Source organism: Anomaloglossus baeobatrachus, chromosome 3, assembly GCF_048569485.1.
Source record: "Anomaloglossus baeobatrachus isolate aAnoBae1 chromosome 3, aAnoBae1.hap1, whole genome shotgun sequence".
Lineage (NCBI taxonomy): Eukaryota > Metazoa > Chordata > Amphibia > Anura > Aromobatidae > Anomaloglossus > Anomaloglossus baeobatrachus.
This window is the reverse complement of record NC_134355.1, coordinates 463403703-463420831: the sequence shown is the minus strand read 5'-3', so window position 1 is coordinate 463420831 and position 17129 is coordinate 463403703. Positions and strand designations below refer to the sequence as shown.

At 50.9% G+C, this 17129-nt stretch overlaps 1 long non-coding RNA gene across 1 annotated transcript in view; it reads right to left on the bottom strand.

The window, feature by feature from the left end:
* The window catches only part of LOC142296658 (uncharacterized), a 101235-nt gene extending 84562 nt beyond the window's left edge, over positions 1–16673 (bottom strand). Inside the window, exon 1 of the long non-coding RNA XR_012751667.1 lies at positions 16492–16673. This is a non-coding gene — a long non-coding RNA (uncharacterized LOC142296658). The remainder of the gene's footprint in view (positions 1–16491) is intronic.
* Between the last annotated feature and the right edge of the window lie 456 nt (positions 16674–17129).

Sequence of the window (17129 nt, the reverse complement as noted above, 5' to 3'; positions counted from 1 at the left end):
CAGCCTGCTCCACTGCGGGCCCTCCCTCCAACCTGCCTCTCCGGAGGCGGTAACGGTTAGCTGCAACAACAGATTTTTTTATTTACAACCCACATACTAGGGTATGGTGGTGTTATGACCTGTGACCCCTGGCTTGCCCAGGGCGTCACACTAGCTCAGTGCAGGTTCCAGATATAGCACAGTGGGACTGTTACCAAAGGCGTTACCTAGTAGTTGGGCTGACATAGAGGCAGGATGGAAGAGATAGGGTTAAAGGAGTAGTGACAGATGCGAAAAGAGGACAGTTGTAAGGGCTCAAGAGGAACCAGTCTAGAATAGGATTCGAGTGGGAGAAAACGTGGCCTCGGTGTCAGGGCCAGTCAGGGAACCCTGAAGTAACCTCAAGAGACTGGAGGGCTTAGAGAGCTGTTCCGCTAGAACACTGCTGGGGCCCAGAATTGGACGAAGGTGAGCGAAGTCAGGGGGAAGGAGACATAGACACCGCAGCTTGAGGACGAGATCCAAGATAGCGCAGGGGGACCGGTTTGAGAGGTAGTACCCCACACTGAGTGGAAAGAAGCAAAGGAAGGCCATGTCTGCCATATTGGAGTGAAGAATAAAGTGAACGTTCTACTTAGCTAAGTGAGCTCTGGTATCGCGTGTGTTACTACTGTCTACGACAAGGACTGCCATAGTGGTGATGGACACCGACCTGAAGAAACTAGTAAGTGTTGTGTCCTCCACCCGTAGCACCCAGAGTCTCCTTGGCGAAGGAGTGTGGCACCCGAATGGTCTAGGGCCACCACCTTCCTTCATAAGCATGAAGGATCACTAAATAAGGAGTCAGTATAAGCTTATCTTTTATTACTTTGTATTATCATTAAGGGCATAGTGAAGGAAAAAGAGATAACTTCAGGACTTAGGCTGGGTTCACACATAGCGACAGCGACAACGACGTCGCTGTTACATCACCATTTTCTGTGACGTAACAGCGACCTGGTAAGTCGCTGTTATGATCGCTGCTTAGCTGTCAAACACAGCGACGCAGCAGCGATCATAACGTCGCTACATGTGCAGAGAGCAGGGAGCCGCGCACACTGCTTAGCGCTGGCTCCTTGCTCTCCTAGCTACAGTACACATCAGGTTAATTAACCCGATGTGTACTGCAGCTACATGTGCAGAGAGCCGGAGCCGGCAGTGTCGCGGGCGGAGGAGGGGACGCCGCGCTCTCCCACTGCTCGGGTCCGGCTGCCGCTGCGGCTGCAGCGGCCTGCTGCTGCTGCTGCTCGGTGGCTCGAGCGATGGGCCGGATCCCGGGGACTCGAGCGGCGCTCCTCGCCCGTGAGTGAAAGGGGATTGGGTTTTGGGATAGTTTATTGTCCGTGACGCCACCCACGGTTGTGGTGATTAAGTGGACACCACCGCTGCTCTGTCTGGGGAGCCCGGGAGTGATGGTACGGAGCAGCCAGTTGTTGATTTGCCCCTCCGTGGGTAGGGGTTTTGGTGATCCCGGGGCCCAGTGATGGGGTTGGTATGGTGGACAGGCGGGTATGGGGCCTGTGGAGGTGCAGGGGCGCAGGGGCAGCGCTGTGCCGCACGGCACGGAGGTACTCACTCAGCCAGTAAACACGACACAGTTCTCGGTAAACAAACGGCTGGTTGGACGGGTCCCTCGGACGGTTACGGTGCTGATGTTCCCTGCAGTTAGCGGTGACGGTCTCTTCCCTGCACCTATGTAAAGTCTTTTTGGTAGCGATGGGTTCCCACCGGTTACCCACTCCTCGGCTTCAATCTGGGCCGAAGGAGCCCTACTTTGCCCGCAGGCGCTGGCCCTGGGAAACTGGTGCCTTGGCGGTGGCGGTGTCTCCCCTTCACGGTCGGACTGTTGCCTTCAATCGGGACTTGGTTGTTAGGAGACAGAGGTCCCCTTCACTGACGGATTTGGCAAATTATGGCGACTCCTAGCCTTGCCGGGATCCGAGAGGCCCCTGCCCTGGTGCTGACTGTTCTTCGTATACTGCTCCGGTACCGCCGGGTCACCACCCGTCCGCGGTCCTTCCAGCAACCTCCAAGCAGTCCCCCTGCAGACTATCACCGCCGTCTGCTGACCTTGCTGTCTCAGTCCGGGGCACACACCCGAACCAGCTTCAGGCTTTACTACTCTCACTTTTCTGTCACTTCAGCTTCTCTCTTTTGCTCCTCTCACTTTCACTTCCCTAGCTTAACTGCCTGGTTTTCCCGCCTCCAGGGCTGTGAACTCCTCGGTGGGAGGAGCCAACCGCCTGGCCCACCCCCTGGTGTGGACATCAGCCCCTGGAGGAAGGCAACAAGGATTTTAGGTTAGCCTAGATGTACCTGCCGGGAATGTGGGGTGCATGTGATGTTGTGACCTGTGACCCCTGGCTTGCCCAGGGCATCACAGCAGCACAGGCAGCGTGAGAGCTGCGGAGGCTGGTAACTAAGGTACCTTGGTTACCCGATGTTTACCCTGGTTACAGCTTACCGCAGCTGCCAGATGCCGGCTCCTGCTCCCTGCTCGCTCTCTCGCTGTCACACACAGCGATCTGTGTGTCACAGCGGGAGAGCGCCTTTGAAGAAAATGAACCAGGGCTGTGTGTAACGAGCAGCGATCTCGCAGCAGGGGCCAGATCACTGCTCAGTGTCACACACAGCGAGATCGCTAATGAGGTCACTGTTGCGTCACCAAAACCGTGACGTAGCAGCGATTTCGGTAGCAATCTCGCTGTGTGTGAAGCACCCCTTACTGTTACCTGACACAAAAGCATGGCATTTTGTCCTGACTGTTCACTGGAGCACAATCCTCTCCTTGTTTGCATGGTGTAGGCAGATGTTTTCAGACAAACACCATGAAATTCTGCCCTTAATGGCTCTCCCATTTTCTTTGCTTCCTTGACTGTGTATTTGCATAGACTGCACAGTTTATCAGTTAACACATGCTGCTAGCAGATACTGTTGCTTTCCACTGGTCAATAATGAACGCAGGTCTCATCATTCCGCAACAATACTAATCGTGCTTATGCTACTCCACTGTGGAGCGCAAAATACCCAGAAAACAAAGGTATTAATTCAGAAATAGTCTGTATTAGAGTTGAGCGCGGTTCGTGGTTCGTGGTTCTCCAGTTCGCGGCTCGAGTGATTTTGGGGCATGTTCTAGATCGAACTAGAACTCGAGCTTTTTGCAAAAGCTCGGTAGTTCTAGAAACGTTCGAGAACGGTTCTAGCAGCCAAAAAACAGCTAAATCATAGCTTGGTTTCTGCTGTAATAGTGTAAGTCACTCTGTGAATCAAACTATTATCACATTTCAGTGTATAGTGTGCGTGAACAGCGCCTTCAGATCACTGCTGTTTCTATAATGGCGATCGCCATTTTTTTTTTTTTTTTTCTTGTCTTCCTTCCCTAAGCGCGCGCGTCTTGTGGGGCGGGCCAGCATGTCAGCCAATCCCAGACACACACACAGCTAAGTGGACTTTGAGCCAGAGAAGCAACGGCATGTGTGATAGGATCTGCATGTCACATGTCCCTGCATTATAAAACCGGACATTTTCTTCACGGACGCCATTATCTGCCTTCTGCGTCTTTGGTGTCAGACATCACTGTCGCAGCTCCGTCTTCCTGAGTCCTATAGCCGATACAGCTGTATGCGCTGCATACACAGCGTTAGACAGCTTAGGGAGAGCACTTTATAGCAGTCCTTTTAAGGGCTCCAACCGGCAGGGTCAGAGAGCCATAGGTGACAGGTCCTGCAAACAGCAACAGCGTCTGTGTAGCCCAGGTCAGGGATTTCCTACCTGCATTTCACCATTAGGAGGGAATAGAAAGGCAGTCTTCCATTCCTCTACCCAGAGCACCACAATCCTGCCACTGTACCCTCTTGTCCTCTGCACACTCCAACTGATAACTAAGCCATTATACTAGCAAACACTCAGTGTACCTAGTGGCATCCTATACGTGGCTATTGGACTTTGCTATAGTCCCACTAGTGCAAAGACATTTGCAGAGCGCGTCTGCCTGCATTGCACACTACAACTCATTCTAACCAAGCCATTATACTAGCAAACACTCAGTGTACCTAGTGGCATCCTATACGTGGCTATTGGACTTTGCTATAGTCCCACTAGTGCAAAGACATTTGCAGAGCGCGTCTGCCTGCGTTGCACACTACAACTCATTCTAACCAAGCCATTATACTAGCAAACACTCAGTGTACCTAGTGGCATCCTATACGTGGCTATTGGACTTTGCTATAGTCCCACTAGTGCAAAGACATTTGCAGAGCGCGTCTGCCTGCGTTGCACACTACAACTCATTCTAACCAAGCCATTATACTAGCAAACACTCAGTGTACCTAGTGGCATCCTATACATGGCTATTGGACTTTGCTATAGTCCCACTAGTGCAAAGACATTTGCAGAGCGCGTCTGCCTGCGTTGCACACTACAACTCATTCTAACCAAGCCATTATACTAGCAAACACTCAGTGTACCTAGTGGCATCCTATACGTGGCTATTGGACTTTGCTATAGTCCCACTAGTGCAAAGACATTTGCAGAGCGCGTCTGCCTGCGTTGCACACTACAACTCATTCTAACCAAGCCATTATACTAGCAAACACTCAGTGTACCTAGTGGCATCCTATACGTGGCTATTGGACTTTGCTATAGTCCCACTAGTGCAAAGACATTTGCAGAGCGCGTCTGCCTGCGTTGCACACTACAACTCATTCTAACCAAGCCATTATACTAGCAAACACTCAGTGTACCTAGTGGCATCCTATACGTGGCTATTGGACTTTGCTATAGTCCCACTAGTGCAAAGACATTTGCAGAGCGCGTCTGCCTGCGTTGCACACTACAACTCATTCTAACCAAGCCATTATACTAGCAAACACTCAGTGTACCTAGTGGCATCCTATACGTGGCTATTGGACTTTGCTATAGTCCCACTAGTGCAAAGACATTTGCAGAGCGCGTCTGCCTGCGTTGCACACTACAACTCATTCTAACCAAGCCATTATACTAGCAAACACTCAGTGTACCTAGTGGCATCCTATACGTGGCTATTGGACTTTGCTATAGTCCCACTAGTGCAAAGACATTTGCAGAGCGCGTCTGCCTGCGTTGCACACTACAACTCATTCTAACCAAGCCATTATACTAGCAAACACTCAGTGTACCTAGTGGCATCCTATACGTGGCTATTGGACTTTGCTATAGTCCCACTAGTGCAAAGACATTTGCAGAGCGCGTCTGCCTGCGTTGCACACTACAACTCATTCTAACCAAGCCATTATACTAGCAAACACTCAGTGTACCTAGTGGCATCCTATACGTGGCTATTGGACTTTGCTATAGTCCCACTAGTGCAAAGACATTTGCAGAGCGCGTCTGCCTGCGTTGCACACTACAACTCATTCTAACCAAGCCATTATACTAGCAAACACTCAGTGTACCTAGTGGCATCCTATACGTGGCTATTGGACTTTGCTATAGTCCCACTAGTGCAAAGACATTTGCAGAGCGCGTCTGCCTGCGTTGCACACTACAACTCATTCTAACCAAGCCATTATACTAGCAAACACTCAGTGTACCTAGTGGCATCCTATACGTGGCTATTGGACTTTGCTATAGTCCCACTAGTGCAAAGACATTTGCAGAGCGCGTCTGCCTGCGTTGCACACTACAACTCATTCTAACCAAGCCATTATACTAGCAAACACTCAGTGTACCTAGTGGCATCCTATACGTGGCTATTGGACTTTGCTATAGTCCCACTAGTGCAAAGACATTTGCAGAGCGCGTCTGCCTGCGTTGCACACTACAACTCATTCTAACCAAGCCATTATACTAGCAAACACTCAGTGTACCTAGTGGCATCCTATACGTGGCTATTGGACTTTGCTATAGTCCCACTAGTGCAAAGACATTTGCAGAGCGCGTCTGCCTGCGTTGCACACTACAACTCATTCTAACCAAGCCATTATACTAGCAAACACTCAGTGTACCTAGTGGCATCCTATACGTGGCTATTGGACTTTGCTATAGTCCCACTAGTGCAAAGACATTTGCAGAGCGCGTCTGCCTGCGTTGCACACTACAACTCATTCTAACCAAGCCATTATACTAGCAAACACTCAGTGTACCTAGTGGCATCCTATACGTGGCTATTGGACTTTGCTATAGTCCCACTAGTGCAAAGACATTTGCAGAGCGCGTCTGCCTGCGTTGCACACTACAACTCATTCTAACCAAGCCATTATACTAGCAAACACTCAGTGTACCTAGTGGCATCCTATACGTGGCTATTGGACTTTGCTATAGTCCCACTAGTGCAAAGACATTTGCAGAGCGCGTCTGCCTGCGTTGCACACTACAACTCATTCTAACCAAGCCATTATACTAGCAAACACTCAGTGTACCTAGTGGCATCCTATACGTGGCTATTGGACTTTGCTATAGTCCCACTAGTGCAAAGACATTTGCAGCACGTCTGCCTGCGTTGCACACTCCAACTAATTATAACTAAGTTGCATTGTCAGGGATATTTATTCTTTATTATTCTGCTGTTAATAAAGCTAGACCACCACTGCAATCTTCACCACCTCTCAATTTTTACTACCACATTTTCAGTCCACAATCTTGTCGCAATCAACATGAGTGGCAAAATGACAGATGCTGGTGGAAAGGGGAAGAGGCGTGGTGGAAAAGGCAAAAAAGGTTTTGTCCGTGGGGAAGGTGGCAAAGCTCCATTATCATCTGCTGAAGATAGACCATCTACCAGCAAAAGTAAGATGTCTACTACTTACCGTGGACAATCCGATGTGCTCCCTTTTTTACGGACACGAACAACAGGAAGAAAGGTAGATGATGGGCAAAAAAGGAAAATGCTTGAATGGATCTCAAGTGGTCCAACAAGTGCCCTCTCAGCCACTTCAAGTACCGCATCCAAAAAACACCAGTCCTCTGAGTTGTCATCCCAATCACACTTGATTTCTCCCAGCTCTGAAGTCTCCATCAGCCCTGCACAGTATGGTGGAACTGAGATGGCTGAGTCTGCAGAGCTGTTCAGTCACACTATAGCCTGGGAATCAGAGGTCTGCTCCCAAGCTACAGTGAGTACAGAACAGGAAATGGTCTGCAGTGATGCCCAGAACCTTTGTGACTCAGATTCAGGCCGTGAGGACCAAGTTTCTGAGCATAATGTTGACCCTTTGTCACAAACTGTAACACCTGTGGTTATAGACAATGAGGAACATACTGATGAAGATGAGACGCAGATACCCGATTGGGATGACAACTTAAATATTCCGTCAGGGCAAGAAGAGGCTCGGTCTGAGGGGGAGGGGAGTGCAAACACAACAATTGATGATGACGTTCTAGATCCCACCTACTGTCAACCCCCAGTCAGGCACTCGAGGAGGTCAACAGAGGCGGTGGAGGAGGATGCAACCGACGACGAAGTTACCTTGCGCCTTCCTGGACAGAGTCGGAGCACTGGTAGCACGTCTACAACTGCATCCTCAGCCACCACTCTGCCTATGAGCATTATTCGGGGTGGATCAACAGGTCGCATGGCCTCTAAGCCTTGCCTAGCCTGGTCCTTTTTTCACATCGAAAAAGATCGCCCAACTCATGTGATATGTAACATTTGTCATGATTCTCTTAGTAGAGGTCAAAAGCTCAGCAGTTTGACAACTTCTTCCATGAATCGTCACATGAATAAATATCATAAGTCCCGGTGGGAAGCTCACCGTGCTGCAATGCGGCCTAGCGGAGCGAACCATCCACCGCCCGCCCCTTCCACTGCATCCGCGCGCTCTTCATCTTCTAGGACTGTGGGGACAGCTGCCACACCTGTTTTTCCACGCAAAACTTCCACCACTGTAACCGCAACAGGCAGTTTGCTTGTAAGGTCGTCAGTTGGTTTGGAAGGGGAAACAAGTGAGTGTGTACAGCTCTCTCAGACATCGATAGCACCAACGTTGGATGAAGGCAACATCATGTCTCCGCCTGCACTTTCCTCACAAACCTGCATTTTTCCAGGGACACCCTACTCAACACCGTCTACACACAGCAGCCAGATCTCTGTCCCTCAGATGTGGTCAAATAAAAGGCCACTTCCTCCGACCCATGACAAAGCTAAGAGGTTGACTCTATCCCTCTGTAAGCTGTTGGCTACCGAAATGCTGCCTTTCCGCCTAGTGGACACACAGGATTTTAGAGACCTTATGTCTGTCGCTGTGCCCCAGTACCAGATGCCTAGTCGCCACTACTTCTCTAAGAAAGGTGTGCCCGCGCTACACCAGCATGTCGCACACAACATCACCGCTTCCTTGAGAAACTCTGTGTGTGAACGGGTGCATTTCACCACCGATACTTGGACCAGTAAGCATGGACAGGGACGTTACATGTCGCTGACTGGGCACTGGGTAACTATGGTGATAGATGGTGAAGGGTCTGCTGCACAAGTCTTGCCGTCCCCACGACTTGTGTGTCAATCCTCTGTCTGTCCAAGTTCCGCCACTGCTTCTGCATCCTCCACCTCATCTGGGTCCTCCACCTCCGCCCCAAGCCTGCCTGGTCAGGCCACCAGCGTTCTCACTGCGCAGAAGGAATCACGCACCCCTCATTACTATGCTGGCAGCAGAGCGCAACGGCATCAGGCGGTCTTTAGCTTGACATGTCTTGGTAATAAGAGTCACACAGCTGAGGAGTTGTGGTCAGCTTTGCGGTCCGAGTTTAATAAATGGTTGTCTCCACTCAAACTGCAGCCTGGTAAGGCCGTGTGCGACAATGCTGCAAACCTGGGTGCGGCACTTCGCCTGGGCAAGGTGACACACGTACCTTGTATGGCTCACGTGTTGAACCTTGTCGTGCAGCAATTTTTAACACACTATCCCGGCCTAGATGGCCTTCTGAACAGGGCACGAAAACTGTCAGCTCACTTCCGCCGTTCAAGCGCCGCAGCAGAGCGACTTGCATCGCTCCAGAAGTCTTTCGGCCTGCCGGTTCATCGCCTGAAATGCGATGTGGCGACACGCTGGAATTCAACTCTCCACATGTTACAGCGACTGTGGCAGCACCGCAGAGCCCTGGTGCAATACGTCATGACGTATAGCCTGGGCCAACGAGATGCAGAGGTGGGGCAGATCACCCTGATGGAGTGGTCTCAGATCAAGGACCTATGCACCCTTCTGCACAGTTTCGACATGGCGACGAATATGTTTAGCGCTGACAATGCCATTATCAGCATGACGATTCCAGTCATTTACATGCTGGAGCACACGCTAAACACTATTCGGAGTCAGGGGGTGGGACAACATGAAGGGGAGGAACTACAGGAGGATTCATATGCGCAAGGGACAACAACATCACCAAGGTCCAGACGTTCATCATCACCAACGCAGCAGGCATGGGACCATGGGGGACAGGGATCGACAAGGGCGCATAGTAGCAGGCGAAATGTTGAGCAAGGTGCAGGAGAACATGAAGAAATGGAGGACGAACTGTCCATGGACATGGAAGACTCAGCGGATGAGGGAGACCTTGGTCAAATTTCAGTTGAAAGAGGTTGGGGTCAGATGTCAGAGGAAGAAAGAACGGGTAGCACCTCTATGCCACAAACACAGCATGGACTTGGTCCGCATGGCTGCGCAAGACACATGAGTGCCTTTTTGTTGCACTACCTCCAACATGACAGTCGTATTGTCAAAATTAGAAGTGATGATGACTACTGGATTGCCACACTATTAGATCCCCGGTACAAGTCCAAATTTTGTGACATAATTCCAGCCATAGAAAGGGACGCACGTATGCAGGAGTATCAGCAGAAGCTGTTACTAGATCTTAGCTCGGCTTTTCCGCCAAACAACCGTGCAGGTGCAGGGAGTGAATCTCCCAGTTGTAACTTGACAAACATGGGACGGTCTCGTCATCTTCAACAGTCTACCCGTACCAGTAGGACCTTTTCTGGTGCCGGTAACAGCAATTTTATGGAATCTTTTCATAATTTTTTTAGACCCTCTTTTGCAAGGCCACCAGAGACAACAAGTCTGACACATAGTCAACGGCTGGAGAGGATGATACAGGAGTATCTCCAAATGAACATCGATGCCATGACTGTGCAACTGGAGCCTTGCTCCTTTTGGGCTTCAAACCTACAAAAATGGCCAGAGCTCGCAACTTACGCCTTGGAGATTTTGTCGTGTCCAGCTGCCAGCGTTGTCTCTGAACGTGTATTCAGTGCTGCTGGGTGTGTGCTGACAGATAAGCGCACGCGTCTGTCCAGTGACAATGTGGACAGACTGACGTTCATCAAAATGAACAAGTCATGGATCCAGAAGGAATTTACTACCCCTGTGTCATCCTGGGGAGAGTAAATGCTTGTGGATTTGGAATGTGCTTGATGCAAATCAAAACATCCTGTTTGCAACTAGGGCCCAAGTGCTGCCACTGATGGGGTGGGTGTCTGTGTGGCCCAATTTTTGGAAAAAAGGGAGACTCCGCTTGGAGTAACCCTTGCTTGCTGTGTTTTTAAAAGAAGCCAAGATGAACAGAGCTGGGATCAGGAAAGACTTTGCTACCTACCCCGGTGTCATCCTGGGGACGGCTAAGAATAGCGTATTTTTGAATGTGCTTGATGCAAATCAAAACATCCTGTTTGCAACTAGGGCCCAAGTGCTGCCACTGATGGGGTGGGTGTCTGTGTGGCCCAATTTTTGGAAAAAAGGGAGACTCCGCTTGGAGTAACCCTTGCTTACATTGTTTTTAAAAGAAGCCAAGATGAACAAGTCATGGGTCAGCAAAGACTTTGCTACCTACCCCGGTGTCATCCTGTGGACGGCTAAGAATAGCGTATTTTTGAATGTGCTTGATGCAAATCAAAACATCCTGTTTGCAACTAGGGCCCAAGTGCTGCCACTGATGGGGTGGGTGTCTGTGTGGCCCAATTTTTGGAAAAAAGGGAGACTCCGCTTGGAGTAACCCTTGCTTACATTGTTTTTAAAAGAAGCCAAGATGAACAAGTCATGGGTCAGCAAAGACTTTGCTACCTACCCCGGTGTCATCCTGGGGACGGCTAAGAATAGCGTATTTTTGAATGTGCTTGATGCAAATCAAAACATCCTGTTTGCAACTAGGGCCCAAGTGCTGCCACTGATGGGGTGGGTGTCTGTGTGGCCCAATTTTTGGAAAAAAGGGAGACTCCGCTTGGAGTAACCCTTGCTTGCTGTGTTTTTAAAAGAAGCCAAGATGAACAGAGCTGGGATCAGGAAAGACTTTGCTACCTACCCCGGTGTCATCCTGTGGACGGCTAAGAATAGCGTATTTTTGAATGTGCTTGATGCAAATCAAAACATCCTGTTTGCAACTAGGGCCCAAGTGCTGCCACTGATGGGGTGGGTGTCTGTGTGGCCCAATTTTTGGAAAAAAGGGAGACTCCGCTTGGAGTAACCCTTGCTTACATTGTTTTTAAAAGAAGCCAAGATGAACAAGTCATGGGTCAGCAAAGACTTTGCTACCTACCCCGGTGTCATCCTGGGGACGGCTAAGAATAGCGTATTTTTGAATGTGCTTGATGCAAATCAAAACATCCTGTTTGCAACTAGGGCCCAAGTGCTGCCACTGATGGGGTGGGTGTCTGTGTGGCCCAATTTTTGGAAAAAAGGGAGACTCCGCTTGGAGTAACCCTTGCTTACATTGTTTTTAAAAGAAGCCAAGATGAACAAGTCATGGGTCAGCAAAGACTTTGCTACCTACCCCGGTGTCATCCTGGGGACGGCTAAGAATAGCGTATTTTTGAATGTGCTTGATGCAAATCAAAACATCCTGTTTGCAACTAGGGCCCAAGTGCTGCCACTGATGGGGTGGGTGTCTGTGTGGCCCAATTTTTGGAAAAAAGGGAGACTCCGCTTGGAGTAACCCTTGCTTACATTGTTTTTAAAAGAAGCCAAGATGAACAAGTCATGGGTCAGCAAAGACTTTGCTACCTACCCCAGTGTCATCCTGGGGACGGCTAAGAATAGCGTATTTTTGAATGTGCTTGATGCAAATCAAAACATCCTGTTTGCAACTAGGGCCCAAGTGCTGCCACTGATGGGGTGGGTGTCTGTGTGGCCCAATTTTTGGAAAAAAGGGAGACTCCGCTTGGAGTAACCCTTGCTTGCTGTGTTTTTAAAAGAAGCCAAGATGAACAGAGCTGGGATCAGGAAAGACTTTGCTACCTACCCCGGTGTCATCCTGTGGACGGCTAAGAATAGCGTATTTTTGAATGTGCTTGATGCAAATCAAAACATCCTGTTTGCAACTAGGGCCCAAGTGCTGCCACTGATGGGGTGGGTGTCTGTGTGGCCCAATTTTTGGAAAAAAGGGAGACTCCGCTTGGAGTAACCCTTGCTTGCTGTGTTTTTAAAAGAAGCCAAGATGAACAGAGCTGGGATCAGGAAAGACTTTGCTACCTACCCCGGTGTCATCCTGGGGACGGTTAAGAATAGCGTATTTTTGAATGTGCTTGATGCAAATCTAGCTGTGAAGTGTACAACTGGGGCCCAAGTGCTGCCACTGAAGGGGTGGGTGTGTGTGGGGCCCAATTTTTGGAAAAAAGGGAGACTCCGCTTGGAGTAACCCTTGCTTGCTGTGTTTTTAAAAGAAGCCAAGATGAACAGAGCTGGGATCAGGAAAGACTTTGCTACCTACCCCGGTGTCATCCTGGGGACGGATAAGAATGGCGTATTTTTGAATGTGCTTGATGCAAATCTAGCTGTGAAGTGTACAACTGGGGCACAACTGCTGCCACTGAAGGGGTGGGTGTGTGGGGCCCAATTTTTGGAAAAAAGGGAGACTCCGCTTGGAGTCACCTTGCGGTGTTTTACATGACTTTAGAAGGGCGTGCCATGCCTATATCTGTGTGTCCTCCTCTTTTTCCTTGTCCAGCTGTTTTGTTTTCGCATGAGTACATGTCCTTGTCACTTTCCCATGTGTTTGTGTTGTGTTGTGAGTTGTTTGTCACCTTTTGGACACCTTTGAGGGTGTTTTCTAGGTGTTTTACTGTGTTTGTGATTGCCTGCCATTGTTTCCTATGGGCTCGAGTTCGGTTCGTCGAACGTTCGACGAGCCGAACTCGAGCCAGACCCCCCGTTCGGCGAACCGCCTCGAGCCGAACCGGGACCGGTTCGCTCATCTCTAGTCTGTATATAATACAAGCAGAGGCCTCAGTGGATTGTAGAGAGAAAAGATTAAAGCCCAAACAGTGACAGTGGTATACCTTTGTGTACCTCTTTGTGATGGCCACTCTGTGGTCTCTGGAAGGAAGATTTATGATTAATCATGAAAGACTGCTTATTCTCTGATAGATAAATCACATTTTCAAATGTCATGTTACAATTTTACAGCAAATCTCCTTCCTGTCAGATGGGATTAGTTGTCATGCTACACAACACATTTTGAATGAAAATGTCCTAATCTAATAACAGTGCGTTACATTTGTACTTTACCACAAATTCTTCTTGTTCTTATATTTAAAGGGAACCTGTCAAGAGATTCAATAAATTCATCCTGCCGCACTACAGGTCGCATGAATCAGACACTGCCTGGGTAATTGCAAAAGTGTATGTGTTATTCTGAAATGCTATGGTGTCTCAGAGAAAACATTCTTTGAAAAGCCGGCCCCGATTCATCAAGATTGGTCTGTTTTCCACACCAGTTTGGATGAAAGTGCATGGTGGACTATGAGATTGTCGTGGGCGGGAGCGCAGGCCATGGCCAGTGGGGAGTTACTTGAGACGCTCGGATCCGGGATCGTGGCTGTGGCTCGAGTGCCAGCCGGATCCGGGACTCTTGCAGCAGCCCGTCGCCCACAACGTAGTAAAGGGGTTATTTACAGGGGAGAGTTTGTCAGTGACGCCACCCGTTGGTTGCGGTGATAGTTTGGTGACACCGCCGCTGCCTTGGTATGGAACGCCTGGGGTTGATGGAGCAGGGCAGCAGGATAGTATCCCCTCCACGGGTAGGGGAGGTGTTGTCCTGGAGCCCAGGTTTAGGTGGTGTAGCGTGCTGGGACTTCGTCTGCAGGGCTGGACCGGATGACACCGGTGTGCTCATAGTTTTCAAAGAAGTCACACAAAGTCCAAGTAGTAAACCAAGTGCCGGATACCGGTAGCCTCCGGAGGGGTGTGCTCGGGTCCTGCACACCGGTCAACAGAACAGGGGCCCTCCCTCCTGCACTCTATTTTGTGTCTCGTGTGTTGACTAGCCCGCATGGAACGGGAAAAATCCACTCCCGGTGTCTTTGCTGTGGGAGATGTGGCCTGCGAGATCTGACCCATGAGATTTTTGCAGGCACTTGCAGACGCCCTATCTCCCGCATTGGGCTTCTGTCTCGCTCTATCTGGGCTTACTCGTGGGACAAGACGTGGAATCTTGTACCCTGCTGGTTAATTGACAAGATGCTTGCAGCTGTCCTTGCCCTGGGGTCCAGGTACCCCGACTGTGCACTGCCTCCAGACTGGATTCCCGCGGGCTACAACCCTGCCCCGGTCCACTTAAGGTCTCCCACTACCGGATCTCCGTCGCCTGTGGCCCTGCTCTGCCGTCTGCCACCTAGTCAGCTCAGGTAGGCCGGTAGTCCGGGAGCTACAACCCCCGACTACCACTTCACTCCTCTCACTTCCACTGTCTAGACTAATCTGTTCCTCTGTCTGACTCAGACTGACTTGTTCCCTCCCCTGACACCTCAGAACCCCTAGGTGGGCGTCACCATCTGCCTGGCCCCATCCACTGGTGTGTCCCTATTGTCCTGGGGGGGTGACTAGGCTTTGTGGCTGGTGTTTGTACCTGTGTGTGGGGTTGTGTTGGAAGGACAAGGAGGAGTGAGTCCTGCATCTGGAAGATGAATGTGTGACGCCCTGGCCAGGCCAGGTAGTCACAGATAGGGCCCCGCATTACACCTGTCCATCATAGGTAACACACAGCCGAACACTAAAACCCTAGTCACCCCCTCAGGGCTTGATGGACACACCAGGGGGCGGAACCAGGCGGTTGGAAGACGCCAACCGACGAGTCCCAGACAGCCTGAGGCGGGAAGCTAGTGACAATAGTTTGAGAGTTCAAGTTGGAGAGGTGTGTGGGCTGGAGCTGTGTGCAGCTCCAGCAGAGGAGAGAAACCAATTTGAGTAGGTGCCAGGGTAGGAGCCCTGGTACCTTTGGCTAGGAGGCAGACGGCGGTCTCCGTCTGCAGGAGTCGGGAAGACGGCTCGGTGGAACCGAGGTGGACCGGGACAGGGTAGTGGCCCGCCGGTACCGACCCGGGGAACCGACTCGGAAACCGGAGCACAAAGGGGGGGGTACTCAGACCCTGAAGCTAGGTCCAGAAGCCACTGGGGGCTAGCTAATTAACTGATTGAGGCCAGGACTAGAGGTCCTGTCCCACCCAAAGTCCCGACTGAAGACAACAGCCCAACGAGGGGGATAGAAAGCCACCGCCACGGCTCAGAGATCCCATGAGCCAGCGTCTGCGGGCAACGGGCTCCTTAGGCGACAACAAGCCAGGAGCAGACTCCTGAAGTTGCAAGCACAGGCAGTCCACCATCACACACAGGTGCAGGAGAAAGACAGAGACCACCAGCAGGGTGGGGGCCCAGACTGCAGCCGGCTGTGGGCACTGACCACCATCACCTTGGTTTACCAGAGACTCGTGTGTTTACTAATAGTGAGTACATCAGCACCCTCCAGTCGCCTGCACCACCAACCAAACCCAACGGGTCCCGTGGCCACCATCCCTGCCCACGGAGGGGTTATCAACTTGCTGCCGAACATCTCCCCCGGGTGCCCCGTAACTGCAGCGGTGGTGTCCACCTTCACCACATCCCGTGGGTGGCGTCACGAACTTAACACGGCTCCGGCCGTACACCTACGTCCCCAAACCACAACACCTTTTTCAGTTGAAGTGACCGCGAGACCCCCGGGTCCGAAGACCCTCAAGCCACCCACTGAAGGTCCGGATCCGAGCGGCTCAGCTGCCGAGCACAGGGCGTTACAGATGCAGTCTCCTGTGACAACCTGATTTTGTCAGGGCGTCACAAGACACGTAAGATTTGAGACATGGGATACGACAACCCCCGGTCCCACCCAAGTTCCACTCACTTTGTCAGAGCTGTTAAAAAATTGTGAACACACCAAAATTTACAACATTTTTGTGCATCCTCACATTGTGCATTGTGCTTGAAACGCCCAACCCATTTGTTTTTGTGAAATAATCCGCAATTAGAGATTTCTGGCAACCAATTTCTCTGAGCTCTCCATTAAAAACTTATGAATAGGGATGGACAATCCCGATCTGTAAAGATCGAGGATCATAATGATCACAAAGTGATCATGTACATGATCCCGACCACGAGCTTTCCTGGGAAGCTCGTGTTACAGATCGGGTCCAAATCGAGTCCAGGGGCTGTAAAAAAAAAAAACAAACACATTATTAAAAAACATTGTCGTTATACTTACAGGTCCCACAACACGTCCTGCAGACTCCCGGCCGCTCCTGCTTCTGAGGTAGAGGCTAGATCGGAGTTGATTTTTTGAGGTGGGAGGAGTGATTTCATGAAATCATGATGTCACCGGAAAAGGCGGGGCCTCCTCAGTGCCGTGCAGATCTGTGGGCGGGAAGCGGCAGTGCTTGGACTCCTCAGTGCAGAGCGGACGGATCCTGACCCTGAGGTGGAGAAGAGTCAGCGTTTCCTCATTAGTTATAGCTCTGGGGTCTCAGCCTGGATGTTGGGGGCACAGAGCAGTGTCTCCTGTCTGTGTTGGGGGCTGCAGCTCGTGTATGTCTCAGGCTTCAATAAGGTAAGTGTCTTATGGGGGGTTACACGGAGCAGGGGATGATACTGTACATTTTGGGGGGGCTTGCACTGGCCGGGGTGCGACGCTGCACGTTTGGGGGGGGCTCGCATTGGCCGGGGGGCGATGCTGCACGTTTGGGGGGGCTCGCACTGGCCGGGGGGCGACGCTGCACGTTTGGGGGGATGGCACTGGCCGGGTTGGTGACGCTGCACGTTTGGGGGGGCTCGCACTGGCCGGGGGCGATGCTGCACGTTTGGGGGGGGCACGCACTGGCCGGGGGGGACGCTGCACGTTTGGGG